Source organism: Equus przewalskii, chromosome 5 (assembly GCF_037783145.1).
Source record: "Equus przewalskii isolate Varuska chromosome 5, EquPr2, whole genome shotgun sequence".
Taxonomy (NCBI): domain Eukaryota; kingdom Metazoa; phylum Chordata; class Mammalia; order Perissodactyla; family Equidae; genus Equus; species Equus przewalskii.
In genome coordinates this window covers 77,608,455-77,625,137 of record NC_091835.1, presented here as the reverse complement: position 1 = coordinate 77,625,137, position 16,683 = coordinate 77,608,455, and the positions used below count along the sequence as shown (strand labels likewise).

General features: G+C 41.7%; 1 protein-coding gene across 4 annotated transcripts in view; it reads right to left on the bottom strand.

Annotated features, from left to right (window-relative positions):
* SLC16A7 (solute carrier family 16 member 7) overlaps nt 1–8,288 on the bottom strand; it is a 153,084-nt gene extending 144,796 nt beyond the window's left edge. For 3 of the 4 annotated variants that reach the window (XM_070619657.1, XM_070619647.1, XM_070619658.1), the window contains exon 1: nt 8,070–8,211. The gene's annotated coding sequence lies outside the window, so the exon portion shown is untranslated. Of the gene's footprint in view, nt 1–8,069 lie in introns of all 4 variants that reach the window. The other variant, XM_070619646.1, reaches the window with a different exon arrangement.
* Between the last annotated feature and the right edge of the window lie 8,395 nt (nt 8,289–16,683).

The window sequence follows — 16,683 nt, the reverse complement described above, 5'->3', positions numbered from 1 at the left end:
ACATATACACATCCATGAGAATTCACCAGACCCCACTCCATCACGCACCCACTGGCGCCCACAGCCCGCGGCTTCCACAGGAGTCCCACCATCTCCACGTACAATCCACTCCTACTAGCTTGCAACCAGCACTGGAGGGATCACGTTCTCTACTTACCATGCCTTCGATCCCCACTGTTTCTCAGCCTCCCTGAGTTCACAAGCAGCGAGAGAGCATCACTTTCTCTAAGCTTTCTAGTTTGGTTCCAGATACTTCCTTCTAACAGTAAGGAAACCTTATCATCCTGCTGACTCTGTGTTTTAACAGATCAAAACCCACTATACTTGATCAGTCTTTTTTTTTTTTTTAACATTTCTCAAACTTCCTTCCTCTAGAACCTCTTAAAATCCACTGCAGCACTGAACTATTTTAAAAATACTAATACTGGAAAGGTATATTGTGGGTAGCAGATTCAAATCTAGACCCTCCACTGACAATGAGTGTAATCTTGGGCAAGATACTTCACCTTCACGTCCTAATTCCCTCATTTGTAAAATGAAGGCCATAATACTACTTCCCCATAAGGTTTAGAGGATTAAATTAGTTGAAACATGTAAAATGATGCATGGCATATTGAAGTGTTCAGTAAAGGCAAGCTGTTTTTACTCAAAAATTATCCCTATAGATTTACCTAATAGCCACTTCTTTGGTCCAGTATCTCTAAACTCACTTATCATTACACACACACATACGTACACGGCATGTTTGTTGTTTTACCTCTTATGGCATTAATCTACAACGGAGGATAATTGTACCTAGTGGCTAATATCCAATTGTAACCAAAATCTAAAGTGAGCTTTCCTTTGTTCCTTCCTTCTTGTCAATGATTCATTCATTTATTCATCCACTACACTGAGAGCCACAGAGAGAAAATGTTCAGCCCTGAGACAACAGTGGGTTCTTCCAGAGGTTGGTCCCTCTATACACTTTTATTTCCCACCTTCTGATTTCATCTGGAAAGAGATGATATTGATGGCTAGTTGGGTCATGAACAAGAGTTCAAACATTTATATTCATAAACAACCATTTTCATCCTTGAACTATTCTGCACATTTCTGCACTTTCCTAAACTGGAATGCCTCCAAAACTACAGCGGCCCTAAAAAAACAGCTTAACCAGGTCATGTAAAGAACAGGTAGGAAAACTGAGTATGTTAAATTGATAGAGAAAATATAAGACATTTGAGTTGTCACCATATATGTCCAGGCTGTCTATCAACCTGGAAAGGGATTTATTTTGTGTGGCCCCAGAAAGCAGAGTAAGGAAGGACTCCGGGAGAAGCGAGAAGAATTTAGTCACAATTGGAAATGCCTTAAAAAGAACAAGCTGCCTCAGTGTGCATCCTAGAAATAAACAACAGAGGGCGGTTTATTGAAGATGCTGAAGAAACAATACATAAAAGTGAAAACAGATGTCCTCTAAGTTCCTTGCAACTCCATAATTCACCAAAGCACTAAAGGATATGTAAATGTGGACATATTATTCCTGACATCCGGGAATTTTTAGTACACGGAGACACTGAAGACCTATACACATGTAACTGTAATAAAATGTTTAAAACAAATAAGACAAATTATATAAGCAATGCTACTGAAATTTCAGAAAAGCTTCTTCCACTGATCCAGAGGCCTCAGGGGAACTTGGAACACGGTGTTTAAGCTCAGCTTTGAAGGTGAGGTGAAAGCTAGACATGGAAATAGCAGGAAGTCAGAGCATTTCAAGATGAAAGAAGAGCATGACCAAAAGTACAGTGTTACGAAGGTGAATGAGGCGCAGGGGACAGTTCAATTTCACTTGAGTATGGTAGCAGTGGGAGATGAGCCTGAGAAAGCTTTTAGGGATTAGGAAGACTGAAATGTTGGTCTTAGACCTAAGGAATGGGAGTCAACAAAGTGTTATTTACATGTAGGTAAAGGAGACGTACTTCAGTAGGACCATCTGGTGGCATGTGCAGAATGAACTGGTAGAGTGAAAGATAAGAGGTGAGAAGACCCACTAAGACACTATGACGTGACTCTAGGTCATATGTCAAAAGTGCCTGAACTCTGGGAGCATCAGAAAAGAGGCAAGAGGTGAAAGAAGTATTTTGGATGTACAACTGTCAGGTCTTAGCAACTGACTGAGATGCAGGGCCGGGGGAGGGGGGTCTCAAAAGCTTCTAGACTAGAATGCTAGCAATGGGAACAAGAGAAGGAATTCACAGAAAGTTCAGAAGAGACCAAAGAATGCTGGTCATATTGGCAGCACAGAAAAGGGGAGCTGTCCAGCAGGCATAGGAAAGGTCTGCCTGGATCTCACGGTCAAGGCTGAAGATAATGATGGGAGTTATGCCTACTGAGGTGAAAGGAGAGGCCAAGAGAGGATAAGCTTGGCCAATGGGTTGAATATACACAAAAGAAAAACTCATAGCAGAAACTGAGCAACACATCCTTTCGTGAGTAGGAGGTGAAAGGAGAGCCGAAAAAGGAGCTGCAGAGGAGCAGTCAAGAAGTAAGAGGAGAAGAAAGACCACATCAAAGCCAAAAGAGGAGTTTCAGGAGCAGCAGGTGCCAAGACTGTCAAAGGCTGTTGATGGTTTAAAGGAAATGAAGATGTGGAGATTAGGAGGTCAATGATGACCTGATTATTAAACGTTAATACTTAATATGCCTTATACGAAATAATTCATTCCTTCAAATCAAAGTATTTTCAGATAAGATTATTCTTTTTATTCTTTGAGGGAAAACAAGAAAATTTCTCATGTGAAGATACTCTGATCTCAAGGATAATTGCCTCAAACATTCTCAATTTGATCCTATTGGCCAGGAGTTTTGAACCACATCTAGTCCCATTCTTCCACGAGGTATATTTAAATGTAGGGAGCACATGTGCTGACTATAATGACTGAGGAGAAGCTATCAGCACATGGAGAACAAGGCCACGGACACTAAACTTCCTATAATGAAAGAGGCATTCCCACACAATGTCCTGCCAAAAATGCCAAGTGTCACCTGCTGAGAAACCCTATCACATGATGCTATTTGTCACTGAATGCACCTTTTGCATAGTTGAGAAGAACTGACAGAAGTTTGGACTCTGAAATTTTGGAGAATCAATTCTAAAATAAGGTAAATATAATTAATATAGGTCATGCTTTAGAAACTTTTCAAGCAAATGTATGCCTTTTAGCTTTACTGTTTATTCATATCTAATCTAGTTCCAAAAGAAATAGGTCTTTAAGCAAATTACTTAGTAGGGCAGCTGCTTCTTATAAATTATAATTCTTCCACATGTTACCTCTAATCAGAATCTGATTAGGGGTATACGTGATTAATAAGAATACATTTCACTGCGTTATTAGGTGAGGAAAAAGTGAATGATTGAAATAAAATGCTTTCTAAAACAAATCAACGTTTTAACTGAACTTTATTTATCTAAACAAATATTTCTCATTTTCACCACTCATACTAAATATTTTCAACTGAAAATTGCTGTTTTAATGCCAATTTTTACCAAAAATTAATCAATAGTTTAGATAACTGAATTACTTAGATATTTTGCTGGGCTTATCCTAACTGTACATAACTTTTAACAAAAATATCTTTCCAGCAGCAACTTGTAGCTACCACTCAAATGCTTTGTAAGACATTTATGAATTCATTTGAGATTTCAATAATTATTAAGGAAAACATTTGCAAGGGAGTGTCGGTATTAGGACCAGAAAATTGTTTTCAAAAATACTTGCACCCTTATTAACATTGTTATTTATGAATATGTTGAAAACATCCTTGGTACCCCCTAGTTGGACTAGTTTATCATAGTCAAGTTCAATTGGCTTAATCCGTGGGTAAGCTTTCTCTGTAAGTTAACAAAAAAAAAAGTTCTATTACTCACTGACACTTAGTATGCAGTTGTTTCTCAACACATTTCCTAATCACTCTGATCCAAAGTTTTGAGAAAGCCTGTGACAAACCAGGATGACCTCTCAGACAATGTGGGTCCATTTACCAGTTTATTACGCAATCCAACAGTTATGCCATCTAAGGGAAACTTGGTATTTCAAAGTTTCACAAAAGATTTGTTAAGAATAAGTCAGTGATCCTTGTAACAACTGAACAGCCTTAAGGTCAAATATTTAATACCTAACACTAGCCAACACATATTGAGCTATTTCCACACATGTGCTGACCACAGTGCTAACTAATGACTTCACAGATATTATCTCATTTAGTCTTTACCACCAACACACGGAATTGATTATTATCTTCTTTTTACACAGGAAAAATCTCAAATTTAGAGAGGTTTTTACACACGAAGAAACTAAGATTTTGAGAGGTTTATTAGCGAACAGTTTTTTGCCAACTCTAGCCAACAAGTGGCAGGGCGAAGATCAATACCCAGACTTCAGAGCCCTGCCTTTAGACTCTGCCCAGTCCCACCCCAGAGACCTGGGTCCAACAGGGGTTCCCAGATGAATCACGTGATGTCTCTACTCTCAAGGACCGTATGGCCTAGGAAAAGAGATAGGATGCCTACCCAAATAATTATAATTCAAGGTAAAACATCGTAATTGGCCTAAGAGAAGTCCAAATCTTGTTACAAGGCAGTTCAGATGAACACAGATTACTTCAAGATAAGGGAACCAGGAGCAAATTTTTTCTTTGGGATGGGTTACGTGGAAGGAGGGGGATGAAGGGCAGTAAAGGGACATAGTTAGTATTTGCTGCACACCCTTCTGTCAGGTGTAGTAGAAGACTCGTTACATTTGTCATCTTCTTTGGTGCTCACAATAACCATATAACCGCATCAGTATTACCCTCACATTGCATAAGACGAAGTCAACAACCAGTGGCTTAACTGAAATGGAAGCCGGAACCCCTGAAGGATGACCTGTCCTTTTTTTTGGTCCACCTTGAGCAGGTTTCTTTTTGATGTTTATGTGGGTATATGCAACTTTTGCTAATTTGTCAGCCCAAAGAGAGTACTTTTCTAACTCACGGAAAGGAGTCTTACTGACTTGATGACTAGATGCAGGAGGAGAGAGAGGAACGCTCCTAAGAGTCTTATCCCCAGGGCAGAGTCCCTGAGGGATTTCCTGCTAGATTCAGAGTTGGAGGAGGGAAAGGAGCTCACTCTCTCCTCACTTTCCTTCTTCCTCCTTCTCGCCACTCCAGACCCCCTGCTTCCTTCCTTCGTTTTTTCTATGATCACTTCTGCAGAACTGCCATGGCTCAGGCACTGCACTGAAGACCCTGCCCTCATTCAGCTTCTTGCCAGGCAGACGCTGTCCTACTGAGTGGGTAAAGCCAGCCGACGGCCTGAGCGCTTGCCCCAGCTCAGCCACTTACCAGCTGTGCCATTTGAGCAAATTACTTAACTCTGTGCTTAAAGCCTTCTGCAGCAAATATGGATATTGACAGACCTACCTCACAGGGTTGTTAGGGGGATAAAAGGAGTTAATACAAGGAGGCGGTAGCACCGGGCCTGGAACGCGGTGAGCATTACAGAGATGTTGTTACACTTACTATACTCTTGGACTTCTTGGAGTGAGTGGATTATAGTCTGTCCAAATTGTAGAAGAAACGGGAGCTCAGCCTCTTCTCTCAAAGAATGGAAATCAATTTATTGGCAAAGATACTCTTCAGGGAAGGGGCGTCCTCCTCTCACAGCAGGAAGAAAATCCTCCACAGGCAAAAGGGTGGGGCTGAATACACAGCTTTCCAAGGCAAGGTACCCTTCTCAAATTTGCCTTTTAGCAGATCTTACGAACATTTCTTGCTGCTACTAAATCCCCTTCTAGGTCTTTGTGACATACGTCTCTTCCATTGAGGAGAAAACTGACTGAAGGCAAGTAGGAAAAGGAGATTAACCTGGATGACCAGATGTGAATTTTTTAGAGCAGAATTTCAACCTCATTCATCTTGGTAACCACACTGCAGTGTTTGGAATGATCTCAGAGGTTCAAAAACAGTTAGTCTATATTCTAGTTGTTTTTCCATACACTTTGTTCCTCATAATAGCACTTCAGCGTAGATACCACCAATCCCACTTGATGGATAAGAAAAATCGAACATGAGATTGTTAAATAATTACTCAACCTTTTTACTTTAACTCAACAAAAGTGCAGAACTGTTCTTGAAATCTAGGTTTAACTCTAAAGTTAATTAGCTTTTTCCATTTGAATGTCTCAAAAAATGTTTGGTGAATGAATATAGAAGTAAAAGCAAACGAAAACTTCCTTTTATTTCAGATCTGCAATCCAGGAAGATGACTCTGGATTGGGGATATTTTTTTAGGTCACTTTGCCCTCCTGAGGAGAAGGAGGGCTCAAGGCCAAAAATTTAAGTCAGATATTATAAAAGAGTAAATGAATGTCTAGAAATAAACTGAGCATTTATAGGAAGATGCACTAACTTGGGCATGGGAAATGGGTATTAAAATTTCATTTACCATTATTAAAACACTCCCTGGGGGAAGAAGCAGTAGGTAATTGCAAACTGGTGATATGATTTTCGCAAAAAAACAGTTTCTGACTTTATGAGTTGTTACACAACGCACTGCTTAAAGTAATCATCCTTCTCTTTCACTAAGATCATTCACTCTCTGGCTCACTGGGATTGTTTGAAATGCAATGTGCTCAGAAGCAGAAAGCAGGGCTGGGATTGCTTCATCAGGACTAAATCAGGGTCACCTTGTTCAACCCTTATCCACTCTCTGCAGCCACCAGCCAGCTCTTCTTTTTCAGCCACACTCTCCCAAATGCACATTTAGTACTTGGGTTCCAACGACACAGCACATCCAAGCTAATGTGTCTGCTGACAGTTTGCAGCCCTGTTGAGCCCCCAGTTTGCGCTGAGCCATAAAACACAGGGTGCCAAGAAGGGGCACCGAGCGCCCACTTTCCTCCTGCACAGTCTCTTTCACATCACCCCCATGACTGCCCGCGATTTTATTACTGTGCAGCGTCTCTTACTGGACCCGGGAAGGGAGGAGGACATGAAATATTAGCTTTTCTACTACCTACCACCAGCCCTCCCTCACTCAACCCAGCCCACTCAGTACTACTTCTCCAGGAAGGGGAGGCAAAGTCACTTCCCGAGAAACCGCTCATTTCCTCTCCTCTGGTAGGGTGTGTGTATGTGTGATTTTAATATCCCTGGAGTAGACCACAAATTTCCCTTGCCAGCCCTACCAGGAAAGTGGCCTTGGTCACCACCGCCCTTGCCAAGGCAGTCTGCAATCCCTTTCGCGGAAGTCAGGGAGCAAAGGGAGTGGAGAGAGCAGCGGCGGAGCAGCATCCGCGGAGACGAGGCCGATCGCACCTGGGCCGCCTCGCCCACCTCCTGCGCTACCTGGCCGGCAGGGGCCCCGGCGCCGCGGCCGAGGGAACCCAGATTGAACCCAGGAGGCGCAGGCTCTCCACGAGGGGCCCCTGTCCACTCACGCTCCCTTTATGCCCGGGCTCAGGCCGTGCCCGCACACATCTTTCCATCAGCCTGTGTCCCCGCCAAGCTACCTGGGGACCGAAAAGGAAGAAAGACGACCCCGCTGGTATTTCTTCCCCTCCTCCCAGCCTTCCCGCGCCCCGATCATCTGCTAAAAGAGAAGACGCTCCCTACAGACACTGTCACCACCCACCCCCGTCCCCACCTCCTGCGGCAACGAGGCCACCCCCGGGTGCTCGGGGCCCAGGGCGGGATGCTGGAGAGAAGCGCAGCGGGCACAAGCTGGGCGGGAAGCAGCGCCAAGAGACTGCGCGCTCAGTGCCCGGTGCAGGACCCTGAGCGCGGGCACCTCCGTGCCGCGCGCACGTGGCCGCCGGGACCCTCGGGCTCCCGCCGGCCGCGCGCGCCCCCGCAGCCCCGCGCCCCGGCCGCGCGCTCCTCGGGCGGCGGCGCCGGGGATTTTGTCTATATAAGGGCTCGCGGGCAAGCTCGGCTGCGCGCTCGGTCCCAGGCTGGCCATCATCGCTACAGGCGCGGGGGGTGGCTCGGGCGGCTCGCCCGGCTCTGCGCCGGCTCCTCCCGGCCTCCCGGGGGCCTGCCTTTACCTGGTGGCCGGCCCGGGTTGGGCGCTGCAGCTCTCCGTGCCCCCTGGCCGCAGCCGGCGCGCCGCGCTGTCCCCGGCTGAATGGAATTATTTATTTATTTATGGCCCCTGACGTGTCCTCGCCCGCCGCAACCAGAGGAGGCGGCGGCGGCGGGGCGGGAGGTGCGGCTGGCGAGCGCCCTTGTGGGTGCCCGGGCGCGCCGGGGGGGCCGCGCGGGGCGGGGCGGGGCGGCGGCCGCGGCTTTGCGGGAGCCCGGCGGTCGCGGGGGGCGGGGGGCAGCCGCCGCCCAGGGCCTCGGGGCCGACTGAGCATGCTCCGAGCGACTGTCCGCGCTGGAGACAGGGCTTTGTGGCTCGGGGCGCTCCACTTCGGATTTTAGTTTTGACCCAGAGGGAAGGGCAAAAGCCAGGGAGACCGGTCGCGACGCACCTGATCCGAAGCACTTTGGCGCCTAACCTAGGAGCCACGTGTGCGGTATCTCTGTTTAGACACCCCAGGGAGGTGTGCAAGCTGTAGGAGAGGGAAGCAGGCAAAGGAGGAGGGCCTGGCACAGTGCGGAGACCAGCAGGTTCTCATCGTGAGCTTGGAGGCCAAGTGTCGGACCATTTTTCCATAGAGGCGGTTTGGGGGACCAGGGAGAGGGGGCGCACCAACCGAACCGTTCTAAGGGAAAAATAAAGTTTACACCGTGAGAGAGGGAGTATACAAAATAGCACAAGAAGACCTTGAAAATAGGAAAGAAATGAAAGTCATTTGTAAATGATTCCTTTCACTTTTTGTTTCTCAAGTGACTGAATTCTTCAAAATGGGGTTTAGTTACTTCGCAATGAACAGGGCTAGAGATAATGGTAATTCCACAGTCACTGGTTTGGTTTGTTCTCCCTTTATTGTTTTTCTTGCAAGTCTAGAACGTGTTTCTTGGGGAAGTTAGAAAGAGGAAGGGCTAGGAATGCAGTTTTAGGCTGGGTTCCTTTGATGTCTTTAAGTTGCATTACTGCTTAAAGAAAAAGAAACTGTCCAGCAGAATACACGTGGACTTGGATCTGAGAGCTCATGTTGCAGTCTTTTGTCAGTTTAACAGCCTCCCCCCTACCCCCGTTTCTGCTCCTAAAAGTGGGGAAGATAAAATGTTATGTTAGTCCTAGATAGTAATATAACTTCCTAAAGATTTTCCTGTCTATTCTAGAACTTAAATCATTTATAAGAAGCCAAGATAATTTAGTTGAAATAACTGGAGCTTTATGTCCAAGGGGCAAAGAATCAAAATGGCAATAATAGTAATAATAATAATAATAATTACACTTATGTATTAAGTGCTTATCATTGTCAGGTACTGTACTAATATGGGTTATTAATTAATACAATGACCGTATTAGATTATTCACATTTTACGAATTTGGCAACAGACCTGTTGAGCCACTTGGCTAAATTCACGTTGTTTACTTCTGCCATAGCTAATCTATAAGCTTGGACAAAATTTGAATTCTAGTTTCTGCAACTACAAACTTGAAATAATATCAACTTTTTATTGCTGTCATAACATTTAGGTGAGATGATATAGTGAAGTGGGTGGTGGATAATATGAGATGAATAAACAGTGGCTGTTATTAGTAACTTCCAAAAGTTTGGAAGACAGTTTTGCAGAGAGAGAGTTAGTTTGGAAACTAAGAAATTAAGGCAGGAAATTCTAGAAAGGACTTTAGACTTTTTTAAAGCTAAAAATGTGTAAATTGACATCTGAATAAGATATAATAGGCATTTGATAATGATGGACTCTCTAGCAGTGACTATAAACCGTTCATTTTCATTACAAAAAAAGAATGTTGAATTTTGAAAAGAAACAGCAAGACACACATTTCAAGGTCATGTTCTTAAGTGTTTGCTGTTGATAGTTTTTCTGCTCATTCATCACTTTTACTTCCTTTCAAAGAAGAGAAAGAAGAAAACCATCTATTTCCTGAATCTTGACCCTTTTCTCCCTTTTGCTTCTCTTTGATTTTTCTTTGTTGTCCTGTATTTTTTACAGTCTCATCTTCTTGGTCTATTTAACCCATGGCCAAACTCCTCAACTGTATTACACATAGCATTATGTCATAACCATAGCAAGTTTTCTTTTTAAGTCTTGTTTTTGCAACAATTAAAACTCTGGATCCAATTTACCTACTGCCCCAGTGTTAGTATTTGGGGATTCATTTCAAAATTGCCTTGTTGCTATGGCTGGGCACACCATATACATATTTGGATGGATTAGAAAGAAATCTGAAAGGAGGGGCTGGCCCCGTGGCCGAGTGGTTAAGTTCGCGCACTCCGCAGCAGGCGGCCCAGTGTTTCGTTGGTTCGAATCCTGGGCGCGGACATGGCACTGCTCATCAGACCACGCTGAGGCAGCGTCCCACATGCCACAACTAGAAGAACCCACAACGAAGAATACACAACTATGTACCGGGGGGCTTTGGGGAGAAAAAGGAAACAATAAAATCTTTAAAAAAAAAAAAAAAAAAAAGAAATCTGAAAGGAGAATTAGGTGGAAATAAATCCAGTCAATTTATCCTATAACTTATAGTCTTAATATTGTTCAGAATTGGAGAAGAAAATGCAATTTAGGGAAAAAGCAAACCATATGATCAGAAGTTGAAATGCTTTGGGTAAAATTTCTGCCTTGATTTCTATTCATAAAGTGAAATAATGGGAGAAACAAAGAATAGCAATATTCTAGCAACTCATGTTCCACAAATGAATAAATGAGTGAATACATACATAACGTATAAACTAATCAAGCCCAAACTTTGCACCCACGTCCTCATATTCCAGGTTCTCTGGCCCTTCTTCATTCCTCCACCATGCCATATCTTCTCATATTTTTCTCTTTTCTCTTTCCTCATCCTCTTTTCCATATCAAATTTGTCTAAACCATTTTTCCTTTAAGGCCCAGCAAATATATCATCACCTCTCTAGCATTTCAAAAATTCTTTCAATAAGAATTAATTCCATCTTCTGTGCTCTTTCCCATGGAATATGGTGTATACCTCTATTTGGGGCGTTTCCCTTCTGCTTCACAGTATGGCTGTATAATTTTTTTCTCTCTCTCTACTTTTCAGGATGTTGGAGGATAGCGATGTCATTTTATTCATCTCTGTAATCTTTCAGCATCTAGCACAAATTCTTGTGGATAAAAGGTAATTAATAATGTTTGCCAAATGGAGGAAAGAGATGATTGCATGACTTTCAGGAATGGATATGTGATAGAGGCTGTGGGTGCTCACAGTATCCATGATCTGCATGACACCATGTTTCCTGGCTTCTCTTACTGTTATATTGGGGCCATGTGACTCGTTCTAATTATTAGAGTATGAATGAAAGTGACATATGTCTTTTCTGGGCAAAGCGAGTTAAGAGCCAGTTTGCCTCTTTCCTTCCTGCCTTTCCGTGCTCTAACAGCCTTGTGTTTCAGGTGGAGTAGCTACAAAATGGAGTCACTAAAAGATACAGAAAGTCTGCTTGACGTGCACTGGCCTTTGTGTGAGAAAGAAACCATTACTGTGTTAAGTCATTGAAATTCTGGGCTCTATTTGTCATGAGAACATAGCCTAGCTTATTCCTACCAATAGAAGATGTTATTTAATAAGATTATAAATCATAATGGCATAAAGACCCAATGAAACATTGAGCTTATGAGAATGCTGTAATGTGTTCCTAAGTCAAGGCTAAAAATATGTATTCTCACAACCCCAAATTGATGTATAACAGTCTTTTCATGGCACAACTCTGAAATTAAAGTAGGTGCGTGTGTATGTGTAAACTATACACAGTAGATCAGTTTTAACTAAGGACAAAAGACCAAATGTCCCAATATTCTCCTCAGCCTGAGTGAAAACAAATGTGCACCTGCCATCCAGTGGCAGCATACTGTGACTGAGATTGAAGCTGGCTGGCAGCTGTGAATATGATCGCTGTGACCTGGTTTCATAGAATGTACAAAGTATAAGAGACATCTTTCCACTGCTTCTAGATTTATATCTTGAGTACATCCATATAGGCTCCTTTGGAACTATCTGCTATGGAAGCCTCCCATAGAACTGTGGAGAATGCAAATCTACTCTCATTTTACAAAGAAGAAAAAAGAAAAAACAACCATGTTGGACATTGCTGAATGGTGTGCCTTTTAATAACTGTGCAATAGCCCGGAGAGGTCTTTTGTTAAAATAAATGACCTTTGGGGCTCCAAAAATCTCTCCATGGATCCTGCATTTAAACTTCTGTCCATTGATATTTTCTAATTTTACATTTTATTTAGTGCTATCCATAAAGCAAGCTTAGTGGATTCCAATTATAAGTGTCTTATAGATGCCTTCACCTGAATATTCTAATTTTCCTGAAAGCATGTAAAATTAGAAACTGGGATTAAAAGTTTTCATCATAAACTATAAACTTTTCTGGCATGGCTCTTGTAGATAGTGGCTTTATAAGTGTTTGATACTTAATGAATTTTATTAAATGGATCAATAATGATTGCATATGGCACTGAGGAACCCAGGCTTCAGCGCCTTTTCCTGTACATGTGGTCTTAGGTGGCTCACTTCATTTACTTCACCTTCTAAAACTCTATGGCACTTTCAAGCACTTCAAGGGTACAAGTATCCACAGAGATTATGCATAATCTTAACAAATAATGGTAGAGTTTTTTCCTAATTAACCAAAAATAATTGTTTACTTGTCATATTTTGGACAGCAGTGTTGATCAGGATGCTTTATAAAATGCAACCGCACGGTTACCTGCTTAACTTGTAACCTCTGTATGACTTGCCATGTGCCTGTAATGTCCTTGAAGGGTTAGTCATTGTTTGTGTTTACATAATGCCTCACAGGTCACAAGAGACTTTCACGCTAAAATACTCTCAGCCCCCTGCTTCTCAGGAAGTTATGTCTTCAACTGCCCTTACTTTGTTCCTTTGGTTAGAGTTAAGGCCATATTGACCTTTTGCTTTCCATTTAGGAGCTCTTTTTCTGCTTTCCATCTGCCAAGAATTGACCCAAACTGCATATTTGTTATATGCTGTTTTGCTATATAACAGTAATTGATTCCTTTATGGTAGTTAATTTTTCTGGGACTTTGTTGATGTGATCTTGAATTATCACTTCTTATAAATTTTTTCCTAAGAAATAATCTGTATGAGATCTGTTACGTGCAATGTGATGTAGGTTTCAAATCCGCGCCTAGGGATGGAATGTGCCTCCGCTCTTTCACCCTGTGCTTTGGGCTGGAGGGTAGCAAGGCAGGTGATCACCTGAGGTTTACTGATTTTGTGGATTTTTTTTCCTTGGTCCACCAGAATTTCATTTATCAGTGCAGGTCCAGAGCCATGGAATCCAATCATGGCTTTGAAATATTTATCTTCATGAATTTCATTTATTCGACATATTTATTAAGCAGTTATTACATGCCAGGCACTGTGATAAACATTTTAGATGTAAGTAGTGGTGGTTCTCTCAAGCAGAGTATACACTATTTCTTTAATTTTCAGACTGATTATGGTCCTAAGGCTATGATTACACCTGCCACATAATTGTGTTTACTTATATGTACACATCAGAGTATGAATATTGAGATATTGGGTTTCCTGAATGATATTCTTTGTAAGTTTTTTTCAGTCTAATCTGGAATAGACTATCCTGGGTATTGAGTTGAAAGGTTAGCCAGACTCAGTGATATATTTCAAAAAAGTCAGGTAGAGTTCTTCCTCGTAGTTTGTATGAAGGAGAATGGGCTTTCTTTCATGATGCCAAAGACTCAACCAGAAATTGTGGATTTCTTTGTCAATATAGCAGCTTTATTTTATTTTAAATAAGCTTTACTGAAGTATAGCTTACATATATTAAAATGCATGCATTTTAAGTGTACGGTTTGATGAGTTTTCACAAATTTATATACCCATTCAACCACCACTCCAATCAAGATATGGAACACTTCCACCATCCCAGACAGTTCTCTTCTGCCTCTGATGACTGAATATTTTTATTCAGTCCTCCCCACACCTCAGGCAGTTGCTAATCTGGTTTTTATCATAGGCTAATTGGTTTTCCCTACTCTAAGATGTTATATGAATGGAATGATGTAATATATTCTCTTTTGCATTTGGCTTCTTTTGTTCTGCATATTTCTCTTTAATTCATCCATATTCTTGCGTGTACGCATCAGTAGTTGGTACCTTTCGTTACTGGGTAGTGTTCTAGTGTGTGGAAATGCCACAAATTCTTTATCAATTCACATACTGATGGATATTTGGATTATTTTTATTATTCACTTCTATAACTATTAAAGACAAATATTTCTGTGGACTTGTGTTATCATATCAAGCTTGATTTTTAATGCATAAAATAAATACCGTGTTAAAAAAGCAATACAATGTCTAAAATGAGTATTCCAGATACAAAGTATCTGAATAACTGGATATAGGCCTAGTTGGGTACTTTGCTAACGCACAACTTTGGCAAAGACACAAAGATGTTTAAACTTCACTTTCTTCATAAGTAATAAAACTTAATTTGGTTATTATAAACCATATAATGTAAATGGAATTGCTCTCTAAATTGTAAAGCTTAACCGAAATTAAGGTGGTATTATTATGTGTAAAATATGTACATATTTAGGAAATAGTCCTTCAGAAATAAAATAATGTGATTAAGTAAAACAAACTGATTTGACGTAATTTGAGTGGGAAAAGACAATGTAAAATTAACTAAGGTTCGATATTTGATTAACGTTTATCTCCTTAATTTTTTTTTTTTTTTTGGTGTGAAAGATGGGCCCTGAGCTAACATCTGCTGCTAATCTTCCTCTTTTTTTTTTTTTTCCTTCCCAAAGCCCCAGCACATAGTTGTATATATCTTAGTTGTAGGTCATTCTATCTCTTCTATGTGGGATGCTGCCACAACATGGCTTGATCAGTGGTGTATAGGTCTGCACCCAGGATCCAAACCAGTGAACCTTGGGCCACCAAAGCAGAACACGTGAACTTAACCACTCAGCCAGGGGACAGGCCCCCTCCTTAATCATTTTTTAAAGAACAAATTGGACAATCACAAAATCCAGAAATAGTTTTATATGGAAAAATGTATGACTTTACTGGCATCTTACATTAAATGTTTCTTTTCAGTTAAGATTACACATACATCTTTGATTAACTATAAGAAGAACCGTTATCATATAGGAGCTACAGACCCAGTTGTAGAATAGTGCATAGAAAGATGTTCTCTTCCTCTGTCATTCAACCAAATTGTAACTTGAGAATAAAATGCCTCCTCCTCATAACTGCTCTAGAGAGAATTTTATTTCTTTTCCGCTCTAGGTATGGGGTCTTGAAGGATTATCCCTTTTTTTCATTTGAGAGCTTTTTCTTCCTTCCTTTCTGCTGCAGTTATTTTGTGTAAAAATTTTTAAATTGAGTATAAATCAACAATTTCATTAGGCTCATGGATTCCGTTTGCAGAACAGGATGGTTTATCTCTGCTCCATAATATCTGGATTCTCGACTGGAAAGGCTGGAACACAGGATCCTAACATCATTTAGGGGCTTCTTCAATTACATGTCTGGTTCCTGGGCTGGAATGACTCAAAGGCTGGGCTCACCTGGATGTCCTTATCAGAGCACTGCAGGATGGTTTCTCCTTAAGGCATGGGATTCCTAGAGCATGATGGCTGAGTTCTGAAAGACAGCCTACTGAAAGCCAGCCTTCCAAGGACTAAGTGGAGGTTGACAAATTCAGAAGTTATGCAGCGTCTCTTCCACTGCAGTCTACTTGTAACTAGTGAATCATAAGTCCGTAGTAGTTTTCTATTGCTGCTGTAATAAATATCACAATATTAGTGGCCTAAAATGACACAAATTTATGCACTCACACTTCCGTAAGTCAGAAGTCTGAGTGACTTTGACAGGTTCCTCTGCTCTGAGTCTGAGAATCTGGGGGAAATTTTGCTTTCAAGCTCATTGAGGTTGCTTACAGAATTCAGGTCCTTGCAGTTGTAGGGCTGAGGTCCCCATTTCCTTGGTAGCTGTCAGCTCCTTAAGGTCACCACTGTTTCTCATCACATTCCCCCTCCTGCTTCAAAAAGCAACAGTGCCTAGAGGCTTTCTCATGCTTTGAATCTCTCTGACTTCCCCTTCGTTGCATCATTTCTCCTGCCTCCAGCTGGAGAAAGTTCTCTTCTTTTAAGGATTTGTACAATTAGATTGTCCCCACCTGGATAATCTCCCTAGAATAGGCCCATAACCTTACTTACATCTGCAAAGTCCCCTTTGCCCTGAAACAACATATACAAAGGATCCCGGGTTAGAGTGTGGATGTCTTTGGGAAGGCATTCTACCTGCCACATAAGAGAAGAGGAATTAGACTCCACCTTTAGAGAGGGAATAGCAAGGATCCATTTTAGGAAAGCATGTGGGATGGGAAAGTTTCTTGCAGCCATTTTTGGAAAACACAATCTGCCACACTTTCCTCCTTAGCTCCTATTCTCTATCACTTCCTCTAATTAGAAACCAGTGGAAGAATACTAGTAGAAAATTGCTGAACAGTAAATGGACCTGCTAATAGTTTTCCTTAGGAAAATCAGGTCTGA